The following is a 12,856-nucleotide window of genomic DNA, read 5'->3' as shown; positions in this document are numbered from 1 at the left end:
GGGTAGAGAGAATGGTGCAGCAATGAAGGAATGAAAACCCAAAATCTCTGTAAATGTTCATTAAAACTAATAAAATTTAATAATAATTAAAAAAATATATTCTCAGAAAAGCAGAACCCAAGCGAGTTTGTAAAAACAAGACCAGCATTCCAGGAAATACAGGGAGAAGTCCTTCTGACAGAGATGCCACAGAAAGCAGGATGGACCAAAGTAACCAGCAACAACAGCAAAAATAATTCAATAAAATGATAGCAAAACCTTGCCTCTCAACAATTACAGTAAATGTGAATGGTTTAAATGCACTAGTCAAGAGAAAAAGAACAGCAGATTGGAAACAACAACAAAACTCATTAATATGCTATCTATAAGAGACACACCTGAAAAGTGAAGATAAAGAAAGAGTAAAAACAAGAGGTTGGGGAAAAACAATATATCAAGGAAATGACAACCAGAAAAAAAGCAGTAGTGATATTAATAGCTGCTAAAATAGCTTTTAATGTAAAAACAATCACCAAGGACAAGGATGGTCACTATATATAAAGGGTCAATAGAACAAGAGGACACAACCATAATAAATATCTATGCACCAAATAATACAGATGCAAAATATACAAAGCGAACACTAACAAAACTGAACAAAGAAATAGACACCACCATAATAGTAGGAGGAGATTTTAATACACCACTGTCAAGAAAAGATAGAACTACCAGAAAGAAACTAAAAAAAGATGCTGAAGAATTAAACTACACAATAAACCGACTGGATCTCATAGAAAGATACAGGCTAATGCACCACAGAAAAGTGTAGTCTACTTTCTTCTCCAATGTGCATGGAATATGCTCCAGAATAGATCACATTTTAGGTCACAAATCAAGCATCAATAAGTTAAAAACATAAAATTAATAGAAAGCACTTTCTCAGACCACACTGCTACAAAGTTAGAAATTAATAGCAAGATGATAAAAGAGAAAAAGCCAAACATTTGGAAGCTGAACAACACCCTGCTTGAACATGAATGGGTAAGAGAAGAAATAAAAAATGAAATAAAAGTTTATTGAAACAAACGACAATGAAACTTACCAAAACCTCTGCAATACAGCCAAAGCACTAATTGGAGGTCAATTTATACAATAAGCAAACATATCAAAAGTGAAGAAAAAATGATAATTGATTCTTTAACCCAACATCTCCAACTACTTGAAAAAGAACAGGAAGAAAACTCAACATCTTTAAATAACATGAAACTACAAAAATTAAGGCAGAAATGAATAGAAAACAGAAACAATTGAAAAACCATCAACAAGACCAGGAGTTGGTTCTTTTAAAAGTTAATAAAATCGACAAACTATTAGCAAAACTAACAAAGAAAAAGAAAGAAAAGACAAAAATAATCCTAAAAAGAGATGTAAGGGGCAATATCACAACAGAACCAACTAAAATAAAAAGGGGAACAGTGGAATATTAGGAAAAACTATATTCAATCAAATATGAAAACCTAAAGGAAATGGACAAATACTTAGAAACTCACAACCTATCTAAACTTATACAGACCAAAGTAGAACAATGAAAAGACCCATTGTTATCATTGCATCGAACAGACCCATTACAAAAGAAGAAATTGAACAGGTAATAAAACAATTGCAAACAAAAAAAGTCCTGGACCATATGATTTTACTAGTGAATTTTATCAAACATTCAGAGAAGAACTGTCACCAATTCTACATAAAGTATTTTAGAAAATAGAAAAAGATGGAATTCTCCCAGACTCATTCTACGATGCAAATATATCCTTGATACCAAAGTCAGATAAAGATACCACCAAAATAGAAAACTATAGGACAGTATCTCTCATGAACATAAAGGCCAAAATCCTGAATAAAATCCTCGCCAACAGAATCCAATGATACATACAAAAATAATTTACCACAACCAAGTGGGATTCATAACAGGTATGAAAGGATGGTTTAACACAAGAAAAACTGTCAGCCTTCTGCTCACCTTAGCAAAAAGGAGAAGAAAAAGCTGAAGAAACAGATGGACTTCAAGTGCCAATTAGCTTCATTAAAAGAAACCAATGCAGCAGAAAATCACTTCTCTGTGTCTCAAGCAGAGGGGTCCTCCTGCCAAACCATATTAGAAAATGTACCTGACATCAAGCTGGAGAAGATCAGCATCTCAGCACATGGCAAGGAGTTATTTGTCAATGCAGACCTGTACATTCTTGCTGACTGCGACTATGGATTGGTAGGACCCAATGGCAAGGACAAGAAAGACCACACTCTTCAAGCTCATTGCCAACTGAGCTTTGAGCATCCCTCTCAACATTGACTTGTTGCTATGGGCACAGGAGGTGGTAGGGGATAAGATACCAGCAGTGCAGGTCATGCTTCATGCTGACATCAAACAACTGAAGCTGCTAGATGAGAAACAATGACTTCAGGGACAGCGGGAACAGCAGAATGACACACCTATTGAGAGGCTTGAAAAGGTGTATAAAGAGTTATGGGTTACAGAGGTGGCAGCTGCCGAGGCCAAAACACATGTATCATGGCTGCTCTGGAATGCCGAACCGGCCCACACAGAAGTTCTCGGGGGGCTGGCACATGCATGTCTCTCTGGCCAGGGCACTGTTCATGGAGTCCATACTGCTGAGGCTGGACAAGCAACTAACCACCTGGACCTCAGTGCTGTCATCTGTCTCAATAATTACCTCCAGGGCTGGTGGAAGACATTGCTGATTATCTTCCATGACCTTGGCTTCTTGGATGATGTCTGCACAGATATTATCCACCTCGATGTCCAGAGGATCCATTACTATAGAGGCAGTTACATGACCTTCAAGATGTACCAGCAGAAGCAGAAGGAACTGCTAAAGTAGTATGAGAAAAAGGAGGAGAAGCTAAAGGAACTGAAAGTGGGTGGCAAGTCCACCAAGAGGCAGAAAAGCAAAGGAAGCCTCGACTCAAAAGCAGCAGAAATGCTGACAGAAAAACCAGAATGAGGAGTCCCAGGAGGCCCCCGAGATCCTTAAGCACCCCAAGGAGTACACTGTGTGCTTCACATTCCCGGACCCCCCAATCCGTCAGCCCCATGAGCTGGGCCTGCATGGTGTGACATTTGACTTATGTGACAAAAACCACTCTTTAAGACCCATACTTTGGCACTGACTTGAATTCAAGGACATGCATTGTGGGCCTTAATGGTGTGGGGAACAGTGCCCCACTTTTACTGCTAATGGGCAAATTGACACCAATTCGTGGAGAAATGAGAAAGAATCACCAGCTGAAAATTGGCTTCTTCAACCAGCAGTATGCAGAGCAGCTGCGCATGGAGAAGGAACCCACTCAGTACCCAAGCAAGGCTTCCACCTGCCCTATCAGGATGCCCGGGATTGCCTGGGTGCTTTGGTTTGGAAAGTCATGCTCACGCCATTCAAATCTGCAAACTCTCTGGTGGGCAGAAAGCTAGAGTTGTGTTTGCAGAATTGGCCTATCAGGAGCCTGACGTTCTTATCTTGGATGAGCCTACCAATAACTGGGATATAGAGTCTATTGACGCTCTAGAAGCCATCAATGAATACAAGTGTGTGGTGATTGTTGTCAGCAATGATGCCTAACTCAACACAGAAACTGCCAGCTGTGGGTGGTAGGTAGAGGAGCAAAGCATCAGCCAGATTGATGGCAACTTCAAGGACTGAAAGTGGGAAGTGCTGAGGGCCATGGGTGAGGTCATGGTGAGCCAACAAAAGGAACTTTCCTTCCTGGAGGTCCTCAAGAGATAAGGCAGTATGGCCTTGAAATCCCTTGTTTCCCTGTCACCACTCTGAAACCTGCCTCTGGTCTTGGAGCTGGCTCAGGAACCACTCAGGCCTGTGAAGAGGAAGCAATTGTTGTTTTGATGTGACCAGGATACCACTGTGATTGCTTTCTTTTCCTTAAAAGATCTGTCTCTTGTGCTTCCTCTTCAGATAACTGAGCTGACTTTGTTCTTGACCTCCCTCTGTGTAAAGAAAGGTGACTTTCATTATTGTGGGGTTTTGTCTTGTCAAGCTTCTTTGGCCCAGGCAGTCCCTGACATCTCTTTAACATCTCTCTGAAGACTGACTGTGGCCCAACTTAAAGCTTCAGGCTTAGCCACTTGGCCCCTGAGTGGTGCTGTTCCTGGTGGATTCAGTGCTAACTCAACGGATACAGATGGAACAGTTGTTGCACCACAGAACTGGAGGCAGCCCTCGAGGCCTATGCTGTCACCAGCCTAGGATTTGGTACCTACAGTTTCTGTTGGAGATTTGGGGGCAGGACAGGGATATTACTGAATTTGAATTTCTGTTTACAAGCGAAAGAAATTAAGGGGGGGGAGGGAAAGAAAAACATTCAGTGTAATTCATCACATTAACAAAGCAAAGAACAAGAAACACATGATCCTAGCAACTGATGCAGAAAAGGCCTTTGACAGAATCCAATACCCTTTCCTGATTGTGTTGTTGTTATGTGCCATCGAGTCACTTGGAACACATAGCAACCCTATGTACAAGAGCCCTAAACCCTGTTCTATCCTGTGCCAACTTCATTGTCTTCTACACTCCTACTCCCATTAACCCAATCATTGAATCTATCCATTTTATCAAGGGTCTTTGTCTCCTGCACCATCCCTCCACTCTCAAACATGATGTCCCTCTCCAAGGACTGGTCCCTCCTGGAAACATGCCCAAAGTACGTCAGATGAAGCTTTAAAATCCTTGACTCCAAGGAGCAGCCTGGCTTCACCCTCTCCAGCACAAACCTCTTTGTTCTCCTAGCAGTCGATGGCATATTCAACACTCTTCTCCAGCGCCACAGCTCAAAGGCATCAATTCTCTTTCTATAATCCCGAGTCACTGTCAAGTTCTCTGATGCATAGCACACAATTGCAAAGACTATAGACCGGATCAGGTGCACCTTTGTCTCCAGCCTAATGTCATTGCTCTTCAGTACTCTGGAAATGTCCCTGACAGCTAACTTTCCAAATGCAATTCATCTCTTGATCTCCTATCTACTGGTACCAGAGTGTTGACTGTGGAGCCAAGCAAACTAAAACTATCTCAATCTCTTCACCATCCATACTGATGCTGCCAATTCTCCCAGTTGTGAGAATCTTTGTTTTCTTGATGTTGAGCTTCAATCCATATAGAAGGCTGCAGTCCTGGACCTTCTGCAGCAAGCACTTCAGGTCCTCCTCAGATTCAGCAAGCAGGGTTGTGTCATCTGCTAAGACAGGTTGTTAATGACTCTTCCACCAATCCTGATGCCACCTTCCTCCTTGTACAATCCAGCATCCCAGATTATCTGTTCTGCACACAGATTGAAAAGGTATGGAGACAGAACATATCCCTGGCAGAACCCCCTTCCCAATTTTAAGCCATACAATCTCCTTGCTCTGTTCTGACCACTGCCTCTTGGTCAACGTATAGGTTTTGCAGAAGTACAATCAAATGTTCTGGGATTCCCGTTTTTCTCAGAGTCAGGCACAGTTTGTTGTGATCAATACAGTCAAAAGCCTTTGCATGTCAATGAAGCACAGATAGACATTCCTCTGCTTTCTGCCAAGATCCATCTAATATTAGATATAATATCCCTAGTACCATGAGCTCCTCTAAACCCAGACTACACATATCTGTTGACGTTTTGCTCCAGTCGTTTTTGGATAATTTTCAGCAGAATCTTGTTTGCATGTGATTTTGTTCAATAGTTTCCACACTTTTTCGGGTCACCTTTCTTTGGAATGGGAACAAATATAGATAGATCTCTTCCAGTACCTTGGCCAGCTGGCTGTCCTCCAGATTTCTTGGCACAACTTAGGGAGCACATCCAGGGAAGCATCTGTTTGTTGAAATATGTCAACTGGTATGCAGTCAACTCCTACAGCCTTGTTTTTTGCCAATTCTTAATACAACAAAATAGGAAATATTTCAAATATTTCAAAATAGGTTATTTCTTCAATATGGTTAAAAGTATATAGGCAAAACCAAGAGCCAACATCATCCTCAGTGGAGAGAGATTAAAGGCATCTTCCCCCTTTTTTATTGCTTTGCTTACAAAGCTTGTATACATTGTGATTCATGCTATTTTTCATTTACATTATGTTTCATATAATCATTCTCATGTATTATGTTTTATAAAATTAATCACCATTTGACCTTGTCCATCATTGCCCTGTCTTTTTTCCTGAGTCCTTTCCATTTAGTTCCCCTGCTCTCTCCACCCACCAAGCTGTGTAACCCTGTAGTTTTGTGCCTACCCATCTTTAGCCCTCCCCCTCCTTGAGTTTACATACAGATTTTACTAGTGATCCTTCTAATTTTACAATAATGGTCTTATGTAGTATTTGTCCTTCTGAGACTACATTATTAGCTCACTAAGTACAATGTTCTCCAGCCTCTCCCAAATTACAGAGTATGTTTTTTTTAAATCATTGCTCCTGAGTGCTACATGGTATTCCATTGTGTGAATGTACCACAATTTCTCAATCCATTCGGTTGTGGTTAGACATTTGAGCTGTTTCCATTTTCCTGTGATGGTGAATAATACTGCTGTGAACATTGGTGTACAAATCTTCATTTGAGTCTCACTTCTAAGTTCCTTGGAGTATATTCCTAGTAATGAAATAGCTCGGTCATGTGGAGGTTCTATGTTCAATTTTTTTTAGGAAACAAAAGAATTTTCTCTGAGAACAGGAACTAGGAAATGATGTCTATTATCACCTCTCCTATTCAATATTATATTGGAAGTCTTAGAGATAGCAATGACAAGAGAAGGAAATAAGAGGTATTCAAATTGGCAAGAAGGAGGTAAAATTATTTCTATATGCAGATAATATGATAGTATACTTAGAAAACTCTAAAGACTCAGTGAGAAAGCTACTGGATATAGTTGACCAGTTCAACAAAGAGGCAGGATACAAGATCAACATACAAAAATCAATTGGATTTCTCTACAGTGACAAAGAGAATACAGAACTGGGGCTAAGAAAAACAATACCCATCACAGTAGCTAACCACAAGATTAAATATTTGGGAATATATCTAACTAGAAACACAAAAGATCTATTCAAAGAATAAAATAAAAAAAATTTGTTTTTTCATGCTATAAAGATGCATTTATCAAAACAACTATAAGCTATCAGCTGCCCCTGTAAGAATAGTAAAATTTAACAGAACAGCCAACAGCAGATGCTGGCAAAGTTTCAGAGAAACTGGAACCCTTATTCATTCTTGGTGGCAGTATAAAATGGTACAACCACTATGGAAGGCTCTCTCAAAAAGTTGCAAATAGATATATCATTTGACCTAACAATTTCACTACTGGGAATATGTCTTAAAGAAACCAGAACTGCCACCCAAGCAGATATATGTTTATTGTGGCTTTATTCACAATAGCAAAGAGTTGGAAACAACCCAAGTGAATGGATAAAGAAGCTGTCGTATATTCACACAATGGAATACTATGCTGCTATTGAAAAATAAGAAACTCATGAAATATTATGCAAAATGGGTGACCCTGGAGAACATTGCACTGAGTCAAATATCTCAGTCACAAAAGGACAAACACTGCATGGTGCCACTGTTGTAAAGTGGGACTGACATCAAGGTTGGGGGGAAACTAAGATGGGATAAATAAGGTATACTGCATTGAAACAGATGAGGGCAAGAACTGTTTAGGGGGAATATATGATTAGGTATTATTGCCATGACAATAAATGAAAGCTGCATGGTGGAGTTGACTAAGGTGGTGGGGAGGATTATATAACAATGAAATAATTTTTTTTTTACTTTTCAAAAAGAAAAGTGAACTGGGGGGCGGGGTGGGCAGGGAGGAAAGTGTACAACAATGAATGAATGGAAATCTAAAGTCTCTGCAAACTTCCATTAAAATAAATTTAAAAATTCAAAAAGACATACCTATTTTTGTCTCTTTAAAATCTTTAATTTTGTTGACTGATTTGGAAAGTTTGAAATATTTCCAGTTCGGCCCTTCACAGAAAAATTGCAGGCCTGACCTATCCCTACATTATGGCAAAGTCAGGGAAAGAGAGACTGGAAATGACCCTAGAAATGACCAGCAAGGTGGACATGAAAGTACATTCCCATTCACTAATTAGTAACAGGGTCATGTGATAAATTAAGAGCTGAAACCATTTGGTGTACCAGTGCTTGGGCCAAGGTCTCACAACAAAAAGCATGACAACTGGTATTCCTCTAGCTTCAGTCCCATATTGGAATCATCCAGCTCTGTGAAGTCAGACAAGAACTTCATCCTAATTATTTCTTACCATGTAAAAAGTAGAAAGCTGACATAGGCCATAAATGCTACTCTGAACCATCAAGCTGGAGCTGACCCTCCAGCAGTGTTCAGAGGTTGTAAATCACACAGGAGAAAAAATTGTCCATAGGTCTCCTGCAGCGCAACTTGTGGATTCGAACCATGTATGTTTGGATTGGCAGCACAACTCCTTACCACTAAGCCACTACTGTTCTCTAGATTATAAATAGTGTTCCTTTTTAAAAATTATAAGAATTCCATGTAATCTATCTTCCAGGACAAACTGCAGAAATGTGAAAAACTTGGGAAAAAAAGGCTTGTTGTAATTCATAAGCATGAAAGGAAATGTCACCCCTGCAGCAGTTGTGTGTCATTGAATCCAAACTGACCCACAGTGGCCCCTCCAGTGGGTTTTCAAAGGCAGTTAATCACACAGGAGAGTGCTCTTCCTTTTCCTGTGGAGCAGGGAGTGGATTCAAACCACGTGTCTTTGTGATTGTAGTACAACATCTTACCACTAGGCCACTTGAGCTCCTTAGTGACAGTGGGGTGTAAACCAAACCCACTCCCATGGAGTCAATTCTGAGTCCCAGCAAGCCTGTGTAGAACAAGGTAGAAGTGCTGGATGGGATTTCCAAGGTTGTAAATCTTTACAGAAGCCACTTTTGGAATGGCTATTGGATTAGAACCATTGACCTTTGAGGTTAGCAGGTGAGTGCTTCACTACTATGTAACTAGGGCTCTGTGGAGTGAACATTATTATTTCTAAAGCAGTCTGAATGTTTCAGATGAAAAATGAACCCAATTTAAGACTCACCTGGAGGAGAAATGATGTCGAACAACAGCTGGATACAGATGTTTACATTTTTGGGTAAATATCTGACGTGGATCTGGTGCGAGGAATATCCTGCCTCCAGAGTAGCTTTAAGTAAAAAGCTTTGCTAATTCACCAAAGGATAAGTGTGCTAAACTTGGGTATTATACACACCTCGAAAACATAACAGTTAACACAGATAAGTTTTTTAGCTATCATGGAGGAAGAAAGATTTGTAGTTTACACACACAATCACAAAACCAGCTGCTCCAAGAATTTCTCCCACTGCGCACAACTGCTTATTCTCTATCAACATAAGCACAGAAGTAGTTCTTGGGCATCTTAAAATCTATTTTCTGCAACTATCCACCCACACCCATCTGCCAGACTACGTATTAAAGTCGTATAGAATAACTTCATAAGGAAGTATCACAAGTAGTTTTAGCTATAGGTCAATTGTCTAAACATAATTACACTATTTTAGATTTCAAACCTGTCTGGCTAGTAAGTCCAAGAGAAAAAAAACCAACTATGTTTAGCGACCATAATGTTTCCTTTAAAATAACAGCAAAAGGGATAAAAAGGAAATTACTATTTAATAGTACTAATTGGATTTATAACAGGGAACTCTGGTGGCTTAGTGGCAAGAAGCTTCACTGCCAACTCAAAGGTACGTGGATTGAATGCACTAGCTACTTGGCAGGAGAAAGCTGGGAAATCTTATCTTGTGTGATTTACAACCTCTGAAAACCGGCTGAAGGGTCAGCTATGGGCTGGTTCTGACTCAAAAACAGTACACAATTGGTATTAATTCTTTTATTTGCTATCTGAATTACCACCACATACTAGACTCTGTGTCAAGTTCAAGCAATACAAGAAGTCTTTACATGGATGAGGTCATTGAAAGACGTATTGCGATGGAAAAGTCTGCTGTTAGGGACCTCTCCAAAGTACTGAAGAGCAATGGTGTCACTCTGGAGACTAAAGTGCGACTGATACAGGCTGTGGTCTTTGCAATCACTTCTTATGTGCCTCATAGCGACCCTGTGTACAACAGCCCTAAACTCTGCTCTGTCCTGTGCCAATCGCCCTATCTCTGACACACCCATCCCGATTACCCCAGTCACTGAATCAATCCACCTCATAGAGGGCCTTCCCCTCCTGCACTGTCCCTCCACCCTACCAGGCATGATATCCCTCTCCAAGGACCGGTCCCTCCTTACAACATGTCCAAAGTATGTTAGATGGAGCCTCATAATCTTTGCCTCCAAGTAGCAGCCTGGTTTAATCCTCTCCAGGATGAATCTGTTTTCTTAGCAGTCCATGGTACCCTCAATACTCTTCTCCAGCACCACAGCTCAAAGGCATCAATTTTCCTTCTATCCTCCTGTCCAGCTCTCTGATGCATAACAAGTGATAGCAAAGACCGTGGCCTGTATCAGAAGCACCTTAGTCTCCAGAGTGACACCACTGCTCTTCAGTACTTTGGGGAGGTCCCTAACAGCAGACTTTCCCATCGTAATATGTCTTTTAATTTCCTGGCTACTGGTACCAAGAGTGTTGACTTTGGAGCCAAGCAAACTAAAGCTGTGAACAATCTCAATCTCTTCACCAATAATAGAAATTATTTCCTTCACAGCTGCGACAGAGAATAACAGAGAGGACTTTTAGATAGGATCCCTAAGAGTCATTCTCTGAAGAGGAAATGCTGGCCTAAAAAGATGTTGCTGTAGGTATTACTGTAGAGGTTGCACTCATAGCAACCTTATGCACAATAAACAAAACACTGCTTTGTGGAGCCATCCTCAAAATCATTCTGAGTTGGGAGTCCATTTTGCAATCACTCCAATTCACTGAAGGTCTTTTTTTCCACTGACCTTCGAATTTTCCAAGCATGACGTTATTCTTCAGGGATAGGTCTCTCCTGACAAAGTATATGAGAGGGAATAGAATATTCTTTGTCAACACCATCATTCAAATGCACTAATTCTTCTTTGTTCATTATTTCACTTTTGCATGCGTCTGAAAAAAACAGCAAAGGGAAGGTTTACACACAGATAGGAATGTTGACAGGGATAGGAAAGAAGACAGAGAGGTACAAAAATTAGTGGATGGATGGATAAAGTGAAAGGAGAAGCAAGATATAATGAAGATTTGATTTTTATTTTATTTTATTTTAAATTTAGGTTGTTTATTTTTCATTTCAATGAATATCTAGAGATTTTGGGATTCCATTCATTCATTGTTGCACCACCCTTCTCCCCACACAAACCCCTCCCCCCCCTTTGCTCCTCTCCTTGAAAAGCAAAACTCCCTCATTGGTACACAATCCCCACCCCCGCACCTCCCCAAATATAATCCACTCTGCAACCCTCATTGCGTACTCCTACGATAAAAATAATGCCCTAAAATATAATACTTCTGATGTTTTTAAGAAATGACATTGATAAAGTACTGTTACTAAACAAAATGTATGTGAATGACTGAATGAAAACCACAATTTAAAAACAACAACAACAACAACAAAATCCCCCAACCCAAAACTACCAAACAAAATCCTATGGCTTGTTAAAAGTTGGCTTTTTTAAAGCCATTACTTATTAAGCCGTCTCTGGTCTTCAGCTACCTTAACTGCAGACACATGGTCTTGCAAATTACAAAGAGCTGTGAGACTAAGATAAGAGCGAATGCTTCCCACACTGAGTAGCAAGACTTGTGGCTGCAAGACTTAGGAGAGGCAGACCCTCATGAGAATGAGATCCTGGTGATGGTGGTGGAGAGACTATGGCCTTGCGCTGGAGAAACTGTGGCAACGTGATCTAAGGCTTCTGTGCTGGTCACAGTTAAGGGTTTGTGCTCACGCCTTTGATGATGGAAGGAAAAGCTGCTTGCTGAATTGAAACCAGAGCCTAATTGAGAAATTGTACCTTGGGACTGTTTAAGCTAAAACTTAATTTGCATTGAGTGGTATTGTTTTGCCTCATCTACTCTCCAAATTGTTATTGTTAGGTGCTTCGAGTTAAATACAACTCATAGGGACCCTATCAACAAAAGACCTGAACTCTGTTCTATCCTATGTCCTCCTCACACTTCCTGACACTCAAGAGCCCAATGTAGCAGTCACCACCAAGTCAATCTACCTCGTTGGGGGTCTTCCTTTCCTTCAGCCAACCCTCTACCCTTCACAGTATCATGCACGTCTCCAAGCAATAGCCCCTCTTAGCAATAAACTCAAAGTATGTGAGACAAAGCCTCATCATTCTTACCTCCAAAGAGCATTCTGGTTTATCCTCTACAAGATTTATCTATTCATTCTCTTGACTGTCCATGGGATGTTTAGTGCTCTTCTCCAACACCAGAGCTCAAAGGCATAAATTCTTTTTCTATCTTCTTTATTCAGTTAAGAGCTTCAAGTCTTCACTTCCAGCAAACAAGGTTGTCAGTAACCACCATATCACAGATTAATGAGATTTTCATCCAACCTGATGCTGCACTTTTTAGTGATCATACTGGATAATTTTCCATACTCTGGGATCATCTTTACTTAGAGTGAGCATAAACATGGATCTCTTGGCCAGGTAGCTGTCTCTACATATATAATTGAGTGTATCCATCATTGCATTCTGAAAGATCAGAAGCTACAGGCATAGCTAAAAGTCAACGAGGCATGAAAGAATTTCCTAAAGTCAAGGTTCAGATCCACCAGTGGGATTAAGTGAAGTCAAAGAGGTAGGACAACAGCAC

General features: G+C 40.3%; 1 pseudogene; it reads left to right on the top strand.

Moving 5' to 3' along the window:
- Positions 1-3,782, top strand: part of LOC102848727 — a 7,203-nt pseudogene extending 3,421 nt beyond the window's left edge.
- The last annotated feature ends 9,074 nt before the right edge of the window (positions 3,783-12,856 follow it).

This window comes from Elephantulus edwardii, unplaced genomic scaffold (genome assembly GCF_000299155.1).
Source record: "Elephantulus edwardii isolate Elephantulus edwardi_28Jun2011 unplaced genomic scaffold, EleEdw1.0 scaffold00010, whole genome shotgun sequence".
Taxonomy (NCBI): domain Eukaryota; kingdom Metazoa; phylum Chordata; class Mammalia; order Macroscelidea; family Macroscelididae; genus Elephantulus; species Elephantulus edwardii.
This window is presented reverse-complemented; position numbering and strand designations above follow the sequence as displayed.